At 39.2% G+C, this 15629-nt stretch overlaps 1 pseudogene; it reads left to right on the top strand.

Moving 5' to 3' along the window:
- The window catches only part of LOC109123487 (disease resistance protein RPV1-like), a 47014-nt pseudogene extending 37884 nt beyond the window's left edge, over nt 1–9130 (top strand).
- The last annotated feature ends 6499 nt before the right edge of the window (nt 9131–15629 follow it).

Raw genomic sequence — 15629 nt, 5'->3', positions numbered from 1 at the left:
TGTACTTGGACTGATTTACAAGCTAAATTCCTCAAGAAGTTCTTCCCTACTCACAGAACAAATGACTTGAAAAGGCAAATTTCAAACTTCTCAGCTAAAGAGAATAAGAAATTTTATGAGTGTTGGGAAAGATACATGGAAGCCATTAATGCTTGTCCTCACCATGGCTTTGATACATGGCTGTTGGTGAGTTATTTCTATGATGGGATGTCTTCCTCAATGAAGCAGCTCCTCGAAACAATGTGTGGAGGGGATTTCATGAGTAAGAATCCTAAGGAAGCTATGGATTTCTTGAGTTATGTAGCTGAAGTCTCAAAGGGATGGGATGAACCGCACAGAGGAGAAGTGGGAAAGATGAAGTCTCAACCAAATACTCTTCATGCTAAGGCTGGGATGTACACCTTGAATGAAAATGTTGATATGAAAGCAAAATTTGCAGCTATGACAAGAAGAGTGGAGGAGCTAGAATTGAAAAAGATGCATGAAGTGCAAGTTGTTGCTGAAACACCAGCGCAAGTAAAGCCATGTTTTATTTGTCAATCTTATGAACACTTGGTGGAGGAGTGCCCTACAATTCCAATTGCTAGAGAAATGTTTGGAGAACAAGCAAATGTCATTGGACAATTTAAGCCCAATAGCAATGCTTCGTATGGCAATACTTACAACTCAAGTTGGAGGAATCATCCAAATTTTTCATGGAAGCCAAGAGCACCTCAGTACCAACAGCTGACTCAACCATCTCAACCATCCCAACAAGCTTCAAGTCTTGAACAAGCAATAGTGAATCTCAGCAAGGTTGTGGGAGATTTTGTTGGAGACCAAAAATCCATCAATTCTCAACTCAGTCAAAGAATTGACAGTATAGAGAATACTTTGAATAAAATGATGGATGGGATGCAAAATGACTTATCTCAAAAGATAGATAATCTCCAATACTCAATCTCAAGGCTCACTAATTTTAACACAGTGCAAGAAAAGGGTAGATTTCCTTCTCAACCTCACCAAAACCCCAAGGGTATCCATGAAGTGGAAACTCATGAGGGAGGATCTTCACAGGTGAGAGATGTTAAAGCCTTGATCACTCTAAGGAGTGGTAAAAAGGTTGAGTCACCAACACCCAAGCTATATGTTGAAGAGAAGGAAGAAGAAGAGACAAAGAAGAGGGAGGAAATGAAAGGAAAGAAGAAAGATATCAGTGAAAGGGAGGAGGACCATGGTTCAACAGTGAATGAAAATCCGGAGAAAGAGCTTATTAAGGAAGAATAGATGAAGAAATGCAAATCTCCACCTTTTCCTCAAGCTTTGCATGGAAAAAAGGGGATAAAAAATGCATCAGAAATCCTTGAAGTATTGAGGGAAGTGAAGGTCAACATTCCATTGCTGGACATGATTAAGCAAGTTCCAACATATGCAAAGTTTCAAAAGGACCTGTGTACTATCAAAAGAGGGTTGAATGTGAATAAGAAAGCCTTTTTGACTGAGCAAGTGAGTGCCATCATACAATGCAAATCTCCTTTGAAGTACAAAGATCCGGGATGTCCTACCATTTTAGTCATGATTGGAGGAAAGGTAGTGGAAAAAGCTTTGTTAGATTTGGGAGCAAGTGTGAATTTGTTACCATACTCTGTTTATAAGCAATTGGGACTTGGTGAATTAAAGCCAACATCAATCACTCTATCTTTAGCTGATAGGTCAGTGAAAATTCCAAGGGGGATAATTGAGGATGTTTTAGTTCAAGTTGATAATTTCTACTATCCAGTAGATTTTGTTGTTCTTGAAACTGATCCTTTTGTGAAGGAAGCTAATTATGTTCCTATCATCCTTGGAAGGCCATTTCTTGCTACTTCAAATGCAATCATAAATTGTAGGAATGGACTTATGCAACTCACTTTTGGCAACATGACACTTGAGCTTAATATCTTTCATATGTCTAAGAAGCTAATTACTCCGGAAGAAGAAGAAGGTCCAGAAGAGGTATGTATTATTGACATTCTAGTGGAGGAGCATTGTGATCAGAATATGCAAGACAAGTTGAATGAAAGCCTTGAGAATCTTGAAGAAGGATTGACTGAACCCGCTGATGTGCTTGCTACTCTACAAGATTGGAGGAGGAAAGAGGTGATCCTGCCTTTAATCAATAAAGAGGAGGAACAAGATGATGTAAAAGAAGAATTCCCAAAGCTCAATTTGAAACCTCTGCCCATGGAGTTAAAATATACATACCTGGAAGAAAATAACCAATGTCATGTTATTATATCTTCATCTCTTACCGGTCATCAGGAGATTTCTCTGCTTGAAGTTCTTAAGAGGTGCAAGAAAGCAATAGGATGGCAAATATCTGACTTGAAAGGAATCAGTCCTTTGGTTTGTACACATCATATATATATGGAGGAGGAAGCTAAACCAATTCGTCAACCTCAAAGAAGATTGAATCCTCATTTAAAAGAAGTGGTGCGAACTGAGGTACTGAAGCTACTCCAATCGGGTATTATTTACCCCATATCTGATAGCCCTTGGGTGAGTCCTACTCAAGTGGTACCAAAGAAGTCAGGGATTACTGTGGTTCAGAATGAAAGAGGAGAAGAAATTGCTACACGCCTCACTTTAGGGTGGAGGGTGTGTATAGACTATAGGAAATTGAATGTTGTGACAAGGAAAGATCATTTTCCACTCCCGTTTATTGATCAGGTGCTGGAGAGGGTCTCTGGCCATCCTTTCTATTGTTTCTTGGACGGGTACTCAGGGTATTTCCAAATTGAAATTGATATTGAAGATCAGGAGAAGACCATTTTCACATGTCCGTTTGGAACATACGCCTACAGAAGAATGCCTTTTGGTTTATGCAATGCACCTGCAACATTCCAAAGATGTATGCTTAGTATCTTCAGTGATATGGTGGAGCGAATTATGGAGGTTTTCATGGATGATATCACCATATATGGAGGTACATTTGAAGAATGCTTAGTAAATTTGGAAGCGGTTCTTAAAAGATGCATTGAAAAAGACTTGGTGCTCAACTGGGAGAAATGCCATTTTATGGTACATCAAGGAATTGTCCTTGGCCATATCATTTCCGAGAAAGGTATTGAAGTTGATAAAGCAAAGGTGGAACTTATTGCCAAATTGCCATCCCCAACCACTATGAAAGGAGTAAGGCAATTTCTTGGCCATGCAGGGTTCTACAGGAGATTTATACAAGACTTCTCTAAGCTTTCAAGGCCTCTTTGTGAACTTTTAGCTAAGGATGCTAAGTTTGTTTGGGATGAGAGATGTCAAAAGAGTTTTGATCAATTGAAGCAATTTTTGACAACCGCTCCAATAGTAAGGGCTCCTAACTGGCAATTACCCTTTGAAGTAATGTGTGATGCCAGTGACTTTGCTATAGGAGTTGTACTTGGCCAAAGAGAAGATGGGAAGCCCTACGTGATCTATTATGCAAGCAAAACATTGAACGAGGCTCAAAGAAACTACACAACTACAGAGAAAGAATTGTTAGCTGTGGTGTTTGCCTTAGATAAGTTTCGTACTTATCTAGTAGGGTCTTTCATCATTGTTTTCACTGACCATTCGGCCTTGAAGTATTTATTGACGAAGCAAGATGCAAAAGAAAGGTTGATTAGATGGATTCTTTTGTTACAAGAATTTGATCTCCAAATCAGAGACAAGAAAGGGGTGGAGAATGTGGTAGCTGACCACCTTTCAAGGTTGGCTATAACACATAATTCCCATGTATTACCTATTAATGATGACTTTCCTGAGGAATCACTTATGTTGCTAGAGAAAGCTCTTTGGTATGCTCATATTGCTAACTATTTGGTTATTGGTGAAGTTCTAAGTGAGTGGAAAGTGATTACTACTCAAAAAGTGCTATTTTGTAGCTTGTAATTAATCCTTTTAAACACTTTTGAGTAGTAGTTATTGCCTTTTAACTCAATTAACATGTTAAGGACCCTTGCAATCATTTCTAATCAAATTGTGTAAATTTTGGTGTTTTTGATAACTTTTTGATCACCAAAGCAATCCAAGAATGAGGGAGAGCTGTATATAGTTCATGGCAAAGCTTTTGGAAGCTCAAATTCATGAAGAAACCAAGCTTTGGAGCTCCATAGCCCTTTGCCAAAGTCGTTCAAAGTATGCAAGGAGAGAAGCAAGGAGAGAGGAAAAACAGAGTGAAGAAAATAGAGGACAGCAGCTGCAGTCTTCTTTCGCACTTTTGGAGCACTTTCCGAAGTCCATTTTCTACATGCTATATACCATTTCAAAGCTCAGGAAGTCAATAATCCAACTCTTTAAACCGTGTACGATTTGGAGCTGAAATGAGGAAGTTACAGCCTTTGGAAGATGACTGCTCCAAGCTGAAGGAAGGATTCAGCAAAGTGTTGCGAAATCACCCTTTTGTTGCGGAATGATTTCGCAGCCTTTTTGCACAGTGCTTTGGATTTCCCTTGAAGTTTCATGCCGCGATGAAAGCCAAACACCACAAGATGAAAGCCAACTTCGCAGCGGTGCGGAACCAGCCTTTTGCTGCGAAGTAATTTCGCAGCCCTTTTTGGATGTCTGCGAAATCTCGCAGACCTCGTTTTCACCTGCGAAATGGTCCTTAGTGCTTCCCGATATTTGTGACCGACACTTTGGGATATTTTTCTTCAGATATTTTTGTATGAATTTCCATTCTTCTCCTTGTAATCCACCAACCATAAGATTTCTTAGTTAGGAAGGTTGGAAAAACGTCTCTATATATATTCCATTGCATCCACTGTAAGAGAATCATGTAATCAAACGATGTAATTGTAGACCCTCAATTTTGTCTCTTTAGCACATGTCTTTAAATTTTGTTTTCAGTGTTCCATAGTAGTTCCTTAGTGGCCCATTTGGACATTTTTAGCGTGACTTGTATGACTTGCATGGTTACATGGCTTTTGAGCTCGACTTTTGTTTATTGGTTTATTTTTATTTTATTTTTTTATTTTTATTTTATTTTATTTTATTTTATTTTATTTTAGTTTTAGTTTTATGATTATCATTCACTTTTTATTAGTTATTTTCCTCTTTATATTATTTTCCTTAACTTATTTATTATTTATTTCTATTTATTTATTTATTTATTTTGACCGTTTCCTAATTTATTTACTTGCTTATTTATTCATTCAATGATTTAACTTCAAGAATTTCATGTTTTTTTTTTGCAAGGAAACTTACCATGGGAGTTTAAGGAAAGTAGGACTCTCCTTGGAAGGTTTTGGAGGGGGGAAGATTTAAAAAAAGGAAAAGGAGAAAAGGAAGGAGGATTTTCCTTTTCAGCGAGAAGGTTTTTTTTGGAAAAAGTGGGACAGAGCACGCATTGGAGTTGGAAGGAGGGAGAAGAAGAAAGAGGGCAAAAAGGGGATTTTTTTTTAGAAGATTTTTAGCACGCTGAGGAGAGGGAAGGAGAAAGGTGATCCATCAACCTGCAGCTGCCTAGAGGTAAGTCCTTCATTGCAAAATATCTACTCCTTTCCAGATTTCTTTTGTTTGATACTACTAAGATTCGTTGGATGCTTTTGGTTTAGTCATCAGAGACGTATTTGCTAGTCTTAGATTTGTTTGGGCAAAGCCATAGCGTGTTCATGTTTCACTTTTATTGATCTTTGTCGAGATTAGTTTGATACTGCTTTAGTCTTTCCGTGGGATGTCTTCGGTTATGTTTTGATTTCTATTTGAGATATGTTTGATTCCTATTCGAAATACTTTTGATTTCACCCACCTATTTAAACTTGTTGATTCAAAACATGAAACATCGCTTTTATTGGTTTCTTTCGTTTATTTTCTATGTGCCCTGTTTTTTTGGATACCTTCCCCTGTTTCTGGTGTTGTTTATATGTGGTGACTCTACTGGACATCGCTGGAGCATGGTTTTTCTGGACCTGGCCCGTGTGCAGAGCCACCAATACATAACACGTTGGGACCTTCCCACTGAGTGCTTGCAACAAGAGATCAGTTCACGGCTCTTGCTCTTAGTAAGATCTGGAGGTTCTCTTATTTGGTGATCAGATATTTACAGTGCTGTGGATGCTCGCACAGGAACCAATTTCTTTATGGAATACTTGTTGTGTCTCTTGGGTTCGAAAGCAGTGATTTATGTTACACATCAAGTAGAGTTCTTACCTGTTGCTGATTTCATGCTGGTCATAAAAGATGTAATCTTTTGTTCAGAGCAAGAACCCATGTCATCCATGCTTTCTTCCTCACAGAATTTATACCCTGGTCAGATGGATAAGTTGCTCCAACATCAATATCTCCTAATACTTTGAGCACAACGTCTACTATAACATTTCAAGCACCATTTGTTGCCATTGTCAACTTCTGCTCAACAGTCTCTGAAGTCTACTATGCAGTTCACTGAAGAATTCAGTTTCATAGCGAATGAATGAAGGAAAGATGTCTTGAGATCTAGAAATTTTGACTTCACTAGTGATCATGTGCTCAATACAGAATTTGTGACACAACTAAAGGATGACTTGCAGGCTGCAGATTTAAGAAACAACGGCACCAGAGCTCTAATAGCAGTAATATTCACAATAACCTTGCACCTGTAAATGGCTTACCTCCCAATGATACTTCTGAGATGGAGATATTGGTGGCTGACTCATCTATGGACGGGAAGCTCATCAATGATCAATCCAAAACTCAATGGCCTCAGCAAGATTCTTCATCCATCCAGAAAACCCAAGCCAACCTTTATCATAATGTTGAGAATCACTTGTGAGTGAAGGTGGACCACTGGAACTTGCTAACATGAAGGTGTCGGATTTGAGCAACATTCAACTATCTGGAAAGTTACCTGGATTTAATTTTCTGTACGCTCTCGAAATCCTCAAGCCCAGCAACAACAGATTTGATGAGTCTATCCCCAATAACCTGCTGAAAGGAGATCCTTTGGTTCTAATTGAATTGGATTTGAGTCAACAATCTTTCAGGGCTGATAGACATGATCGCATCTACAACTTTGAACATCCTTAATCTCTCCTCAAATGGGCTCTCAGGAGAGCTTCCACTACTGACTGGTAGCTGCGCTGTACTGGAAATGTCAAGTAATGAATTTGAGAGAAACTTAACTAAATTGTTGAAATGGGGAAATCTTGAGGAAATGCTCAAAGAGCATGAGAAACAAATCCAACATGCTGTCCACAAGGCTCGTCTTGACAAAAGTGAAGACTAAGATAACATACAGAACAACAATGACAAATATTTGGAAGGATTTAAATTGTTTCAGTTGGAAGCTACTGAATTTTACCAAGTCTTGATCAAGAAAATAAGAAAATGTAGTGGGCGTCCAGAGGAGCCATTGTTTTAATGAAAGTCAGAGTTCTATAGTTCTATTCTGCCAATAAAAGTGCATGATTTTTGTTTGTCTTAAGGATCTTGCTAGGTGCAGAGAGCTCTATAACAAACCTGATGTTCAGAGGCGCAATTGGTCAATTGCTGCTACCTGTTATAGAGAAGTAACAATAATTTGGCACTGGTGCAACTGAAAGAAGAGTACATGAGGAAATTCCCTTTCTGGAATGATCCATATGTTCTAGTGAGCTTGCTTTCTGCTAGCCGACTGCGTGGAGATGTTGTAATTGGGGAGTGTTTGGCTAAATGGCTTCTAAAACTTCAGCTTGTGACTACTTCTCCTTATGTATTATTATCAAACTTGTATGCTTCAGATAGGAAGTGGGCAGATTTAAAGAACCTGTCATTAGCGGACAACAACTTCTCTGACTCAACTCTAGACTCAATTTCGGGGTTAGAATCAATCAAGTCCTTAGATTTCAGTCGCAACTCCTTTTCTGGTGATATGGCAGCATCATCGACAAAATTGGCTAATTGGGTATCCCTTAATTTATCGTTGAATGAGTTCGAAAGTAAAATTCCAAAAGGTCTCGAGTTGTTTTCAAAACTTGAAATTCTTGCCTCGCATGGGAATATGCTCAGTGGACTTCCAGACGAGGAATTCTTGTAATTTTCAGGTGCCATTCGTGTTGACTTTAGTGGGTGCTAGCAGAGTACTATCTATGTTATTCATTATAGCAGATTCTTAACAACCACATTTATTTGGGAATAGATGCTTTAGTTCGGATGATAAACAGATTACAGATTTAAGGCATTCTATTGATAAGATTCTAAGTGACAAGCCTTCTTGGAATGAAGATCTCCTTGTTGCTATAGTCAAATTGCTTACTTCTGCTGCAGTTCATCAACCTCTTTTTCTTTTCGCCATAATTTCAGCCAAAGACAATCTAGGTTTGAAGCAGTCAATAAATGAAGCTTCTTCTTGGAATACTGGGATCTGTCAAAGCAAGTTTGGTAGATGCACTCTCGCAAGTTATTGAAAGATTTTAATGATCTTATCAAATAGCAATCCTCGTTTACTATTGAATGTGCTTGACTTACTGAAAACATTGTGGCAAGGGGCTGCTCAATATGCAGATATTTTGGAATGGCTGAAAAACTCTGAAAAGTTCTGAAAACTATTTTTGTAACTCTATTTCTCTAATTGCTAGAATGAAAGCTCCCCTGCCTGAGAATCTAACCAAAATGGAGGCTCTAAGCTTGGCATACAAATACCAGTGTCAAACAGCTGTACTGGAAATAATGGCAGAAGACTTGTTCCTGTAGAAGAAGTTACTGCATGCTGAATTTCTTGAAATGCTTGCAAATCTGCACAGTTCACCATTTGAGCCTAGGAATTCTGATATATCTTCAGGAATGGATGACGAGTCTAATAATTATGAGATGGTGAATTCTGGTTTAGAAATCCCTAACGCGGGTGATGGTCATACTCTTCTTGCTAGCGCTCTAGTTTTTTCTTGCTACTGAGATCCACAACTTGTCGGTAAGGCCTGTCTCAAATCCGTCCAATAGGAGTCGAATAAGTTGAAACTTGAATCGCCATATTTTTTCTCCTCTGTTATGGTTCCCGAGAGGTCTCATTTGATACCAGAAATGATCCTGCTTTTGAATCTGTAGTTAAACCCTTTGCTGTAGGAGAAGCGATTTCTCTTGGTTCGATTACATACCGAGAAAGTTGGTGTTTCAGCTGGAAATGCTAATTCCTGAGCTGCCAAGTGTGAAGGTTGAAACCTACGAGTTTGCAGGAAGCTGAAGGCACTTATCTAACAGCTAGTGGAAGGAACAAGCAATTATAAGAATTTGAACTCCTTTGGAGGAGTTTATCGAGACCAGAAGCTGCCCCACTTCCAGCTATACTCATTCATAAAAATCTTGAATCACCAAATTGCCTATGGAATCATTGCTTACAGGTATCCTGAACATGGTGTATAGTTGTACTGATAATCCATCATCTGACAAGCCTTGGAGGTGTTCTCTGCTGCTATTGCATTCAGGAAGCTTGCTGAAAGTATCTCAAACATGCTACAGCAAAACAATCTGGCAAAACCTGACAGCTTAAACTTGGAGTGAAGCCTTTGATGGTCTTGGAATTTCTCTTCTTCTGACCATGAACCCCTGCAATTAAGTATACAGTATTTGATCAGTCGAAGCAAAGATGCCTGAAGAGGAATCAAAACATGACAGAGAAGGGCTCATCCCCAGAAACCCTTTCTGCCCTCTCGGTTTTCATGTTAGGTGTGATGTCAAAGAGTATCGTCAGCAATCTGATGATTCCAAGGATGGCACTGCGACACTCATAAAGTTGTGACGAGAGTTTGTTGAATTCAACGAGGGTGGCAAACAAATTGATGCTGATGTTCACAAGCGTATCTCTGGGAGTCACGCTACTGCATATATGACGACTTTGATGGAGGATAGCGAGCTGATTAATAAGAAAACCCTTCACCCAAAATGTTTGGGGAACATCCCTGCTATTGAGATGAGCTGAGCACCTCTCCGAGAAGTGGCTGTGTATCATGCTAAGTTGGCTGCCCGAATTGAATTATTTTAGGATCAGCAAATAAATAAATAGAATAAAGGCTCAATGAAGAAACTGTTCCTCAAGAGCTTCCAGGAATGCAGATTATCAATGATGCTGTTCGGGACAGAAAAGCTTCATAGATTAATCCAGAATTTAAAAAAAAATTGAGCTGACTCCATAGGCTGAAGTAGTTGAACCAGATAACTCGGAATTGGAATAGGTGCAAAATTCGGTATTAATGCAAACTCTGTAGATGTTAATGACGATGAAAGAGCGGGACAATGCAACAAGGTTGAGAAGGGCAGACAATTGCGCCTTAATAATGAGATTGAAATTCCTGTTAGTGGTGTTCTTGAATCAGGTCTTAGTGTCACCTCTCCTTCAAACCAGATAAGAGCAAGACTGTTGAATATCTATTCAGAGCCAAGTTAAACTTCTTACCAAAATTTAGAGGTCCAAGTCAGCGAAGTAGCATCCTTTATGGCTAAGGGCAAGGCTAGATGCTCTCATATCTGCCCAAGATGTTGTTGTGCAGTCAGAGTTAAACCATTCGAGAAAGTCGAGGTCTATCAATTGCAAACACCCCCGAAGGAAGATATAAATTGGGACAAACTTTATACAACAATCTCCTCAGAGTAGCTTATCAAGCTGAAATCTCAGTACCTAGAGAAAAACAAGACCATGGGCCTATCAAATATATGAGATTTATTAACAACCTAGGGCCCCTCTTTGATACCTCTTTGGACTTCTTTGCCATCAGTTCTGGAGATGGATGAGTTAAGATTTGGGACATTTTAAAGGATCAGATTCAGACTGAAATCAGGGACATCATATCAATGGGCACAACTAATTTATACAGCATACCTGAAAAAGGACATTCTCAGCCGATTATATTTGTTTAAGATGGTTGGTTCTGGACAACAAGACAGAGAAAATGGAAGCTTCAATGTTCTTTGTTAGTGCTAGGAATAGGCAGTGGTGATGTTTTAGCACATGACGTAGCTGTTGGTGAGTTGATGGAAGAGCAATTAGGGTAATATGTCTCACTGATGTAACTGATCAACCCTACATTCAGATTGAAATTAGTAAAGTGTATTTAATTTCCAAAGGGAACCTGGAGCTTGCTCATCACTTTCAATCACCCTTGCAACGATCACAGGAGTCCAGAAGATGATGATGATGATTCCGAGCATGAAGGTGACAATACAGATGGCTTAGATGCTGGAAACAATTTTTATAAGGGTGAAGATGATAGTTCAAAACTTTATTGGGAAGTCAGATTGAATGGTGTTGGACCCGCTGTCATATTGAACTCATGAAGTTTGATATGGGGGTTCAGTTATAACCCTAGGTGCAACAAAAGCCATTGTTCAAATTAAACCTTCCGGAGTGGAAGTTCATTGCACTGTCATAGCTTTAAATGGAAAGACAATTTGTTCTCCTTATGACAGATAGATTGCATTCGAAGATGGATGATCTTTTATAGACTGTGAATTCTGCCATTGACCTCCATAACAAGATGATCAAAAATGTGTACCTGATATTAAAACAGAAATGAACTGGACAGTCCCAGAGATCGAAGGTAACTTAGCTGAGCAAATTGAAGATGCTGGAAACTGCACTCTAGGGGGGAGGCTGCAAGACAAGCTCAGGTAAAAGCTGATGAAAGAAAATGAGCAGCTAAAAATTGTAAATGAGGATTTGAAGAGAAAATCCAATGCAGCAGAAACTGAGTCTCTACGAGAAAAGCAAGCTGCTCCAGAATTTCAGATTGAGAAGTCAAGGGCACAGATTAGAGAGTTTGAATAAGAGAAGAAATGATTGACAATCAAACTACAGGTGGAGGAGAATAAGGTGGAGAGTATTAAAAAGAGCAAGTGACAAGCAACACAAATCGAAGCTTGCCACTGCCAGTGACTCTAATGGCGCTGCTGATTCTAAATTCAGGTTAAAAGATTTAAATTTGAGAGTAAATATAATGTTTCTCAATTCAATAGAACCTACCAGTGGGCTTGCTTAGTTTGACAGAACACATCAGCAAGTTAGCATCTAACCAGCATGAATAAGAATCAGTGGGCTCACTTTACCTTGATTGTCCTCTTGTTGATGATCTCCAAGTAAATCAGAGGTAGCAAGTCCAGGTATCAGAAAGGTTGGGGTAACTTAACTATGAGAGCAAGTGAAGAACCTACAGATTGCCTAATTGTTTCCAAGATTACTCACGGTTATGTTCCATATTTTCAAGAATTCCATAAGCACTGTGGAGTAGGAAAAGTTGTTTCTGGTTATGTTTTAAATGTCAATAAGGAGCTTTAAGACATGCCAATAAACCGCCAAGGCGCCTAATGAAGGTTGTGACCTATATCTAGATGATTTTGGGATGCCCAGTTGCGGCTTCTGAACACAGGGACCTTTTCGAAGAGAAAACAACAACAAATTTTCGCAACAACCTCATCGGTTTCAACAGCAGTTCGTTCCAAGTCAACATCAACAGAAGCCATCAGAATCAATTCCAGCAGATCTCTTCTGAAGACCATTCTAGAGCACAATACCATTTTCCTCTTGCACCCTCCTGTTCTCCTCGTGCTTTTACGTGTTTTGAATTGTGTTTTCAAAATCGTTTTCATCCAAATAACCCTAACTTCAGGGAATTACCCCCAAACTCTTTCTAGGTATAAAATCCCAGTTTTAACATGCTATTTGCTGCCACTTTCCTTCGGGTATGCACTTTCAACGTTTTATTTGATTTTTAACTATTTTTTGTGTTTTTCTTGATTTTCAATAAGCATGAATAAACTTCATAATTCCAAATCATGGAATTCATGGAATCAACTCATGCCAAATTAATTAGGGCTTTGGTGGGGGCCCGACATTCATAACACTCACTTCAATACTGTTTACTTGATATGTTGATTTTTGATTCTTCTTGATGAAACACTTGAATTCACTTAATATTTATTGTTGAGATGCTCTTGTTTCCCATAGAGGAGTACTAGCTTGCTATCCAGGTACGCTCTCTTCTCATCAATTTTTTTTAGAACTCTATGGACTTGTATGTCATTGATGACCATATCCATATTTGACGTGATTCTTGAATGTCTTGATATATGCCTGATTTGGTTGAATAAAACAAATGTTGTATGATGTATCTCCAAACTAATCTCTTATGTTTTATGATAGCACTTGGGAAGCCGTCCAGGTACGCATTTTTAACTCTCCTTAATTGTGATTTGACCTTGTTTGATATGCTATGTTTTTGGAGTGACCTAGCTTACTTAGGTATCCATGATCAACCATTTAATTGCAACGCTTCCCTTAACTTAGTCAGTAGAGACCTCTTTAGGGCTTAAAGGGGTGCTACCTCCTAGAGGTACCTTCCCAATAGGTAACCTGATCCCCGGACCATGACTTGGGTTTTCAAAGACACGCTTTTCCAAAAATTATGGAGTCATTTTTTTTAGGGTTTTATTTCTTGTTTTATTTTCCCTTCAAAAATAAAAATAAAATAAGTGGCGACTCCAACTTTTTTTCAAAAATCAATTTTTCACAAATAAAAAGCGAGTCTCGCCGATCGAGTGGGGGCGCACGTGAAAAATGCGGGTCCACAAATTGGCGACTCCACTGAGGATTTTGAGGATCAAACTTGAACACTATTTAAGGAAAATGTGGCGTTTAATTGGTCGATTAATGGGTACCTCTTTTTTTAGGCAAGGTGATTTGATTTGCTTGCTTGTTTGGTTTGCTATCTTAATATGTTTGATTGCCTTGGATGATCACTTGATTGTTTTGCTCACTTAGCATGATTCACTCTCACATATGTTAGATAAGACTTTGTTTGTTTGATATTTATTTGATTCGCATGACTGTTTGATGTGATCACTTAACTGCTTGTTCACTTTAGCATGATTCACTCTCACATATGCTAGATAGGACTTTGATTGTTTGATATTTATCTGCTTCGCATGGCTGCTTGTTGCATGACAACCCTTTCTCTTGCATGTTCGTATGATTGCTTGTCTTCATTCACTATCTCACTTTAGATCTTAGGTTTTTTGGATGCACCCACATCCTTCATTGTGCACTTTAGATTATCCTTGAGTGTTGAGAGATGGGAGAGCCTTCACCATTAAGAAACCCCCTGGGAACGCGAGGAAGTGCATGTGTGGAGGTGATGACCACCTTGCATGGAAGCACCCCGTCTCCTTGGAGGCGTGCAGAGGGTTGCGTACCGCCGGAGGGTACGATCGCTTCTGTTAGGGATCCTTTAACCCACCCATCTTATCTTATAGAGCCACCTCAACCTTGTAGGTTAGCCTAGACCCAATTAAGATTTCATTCCTACACGTGGGTGCATCTGTGGACCTTCAGAGCTGCCTTGGTCACAATTGGGTTCAGTTATCCTCTTCATGGTCTCCTTTTGGTGTGCTCAGAGATTGGTACATGTTTGAGTCTCAGTTGGGCCACCTTTCTGCATTGTGATTAGTGTGGTTCCACCTCTTCTGAGCTTCCTTCATGTCATTTCTCTTTCCGCATCTTTGTACCTTATAGTAATGTTACTCGCTTCAGTTTGGATTCGACTTTTTATATTAGAGTTGGAGATAGATTGGTCAAGGTTTCAAAGCAGTCAGGTATGGATCCTCAGCATGATACAGTTGATCGACCTACAGCCACCATGACTCCATTCAGGATGCATTAGCAGGTTTGAGCCAGATGATTGATGGACAGTGAGATAGATAGCATCCAGTTCAAGATGAGATGTCGTATGATTCCTTACCATCCACCCCCACCACCCAGTTAACCAGTGACATTGTTGAGGGTGACTTCGTACATATGATTGAGTTTAGTGGATTATGAGTCAAAGTTTATCAGATGAGAGTTTTTATAGAGGACGTTAACTTTTCTCAGATGGGAGATTTGATTGACATGATTTTCTTCATGACGAGCATGAGATGGACGTATTGGATGATAGTTGGATGCTTGGCACAGATTAACCTGAGATAGTTCACTCTCTTGATATGCTTGAGATCTTCATTGTTGAGAGTTCAGAAGAGATTCAGTTTATTTATGATGGGGCATCCCGCTTATGTTGATGATATGTTTGAGGACAACATTAGCCCGGTTATGGTCTTGGAGATTCATCTATTCCAGGAGACCCTAGGGACTTACTTGGAGTACACCACTTGTCATTAGAGAGTTGACCCCAGAGAGGAAATATGATTGACATATCTGGATAGAGACCAGTTCTCAAACCCCACCAATGTGGATTAGTTGAAGAAGTATTACATTTGAGACCATGGTCGCAGGATGGGTGGCCGTCATTTTGGTTAGCCTTACACCTTATCACCTCTATTGATATATTAAACCATTGCTAGCCCATTGAGCCTCACGTGGTGTGTTATAGCCTTATTTCTTTCTTATAGCCTTGATTACCATTTCTACACCCGGGTTGGGACCCTTTGATGTATATGCATGCTTTGCTAGGAAAGTCTCATGAGCTTTAGACTTATAGGTCTATCTTCTCATTTTGTTACCATCCTCTTATCACCCTATTTGTTCTATTTTATTATCATCATATATTCATTCTCTTTCTTGTCTCTATCATTATTTGCTTCATCTTATCTATTCTCTTCCTTGGGTTGATGATTCTTCACGTCTTAGTGCAAAGAGGGCAGTCATATCACTCCATTCATCCCATCATTTGGCATTGATTCAGAGATTTTAGTTTGAGAGG

The sequence above is a fragment of the Vitis vinifera genome, chromosome 12 (assembly GCF_030704535.1).
Source record: "Vitis vinifera cultivar Pinot Noir 40024 chromosome 12, ASM3070453v1".
NCBI classification, from domain to species: domain Eukaryota; kingdom Viridiplantae; phylum Streptophyta; class Magnoliopsida; order Vitales; family Vitaceae; genus Vitis; species Vitis vinifera.
The sequence above is the reverse complement of the archived record's forward strand: the minus strand, read 5'-3'. Positions and strand labels throughout refer to the sequence as shown.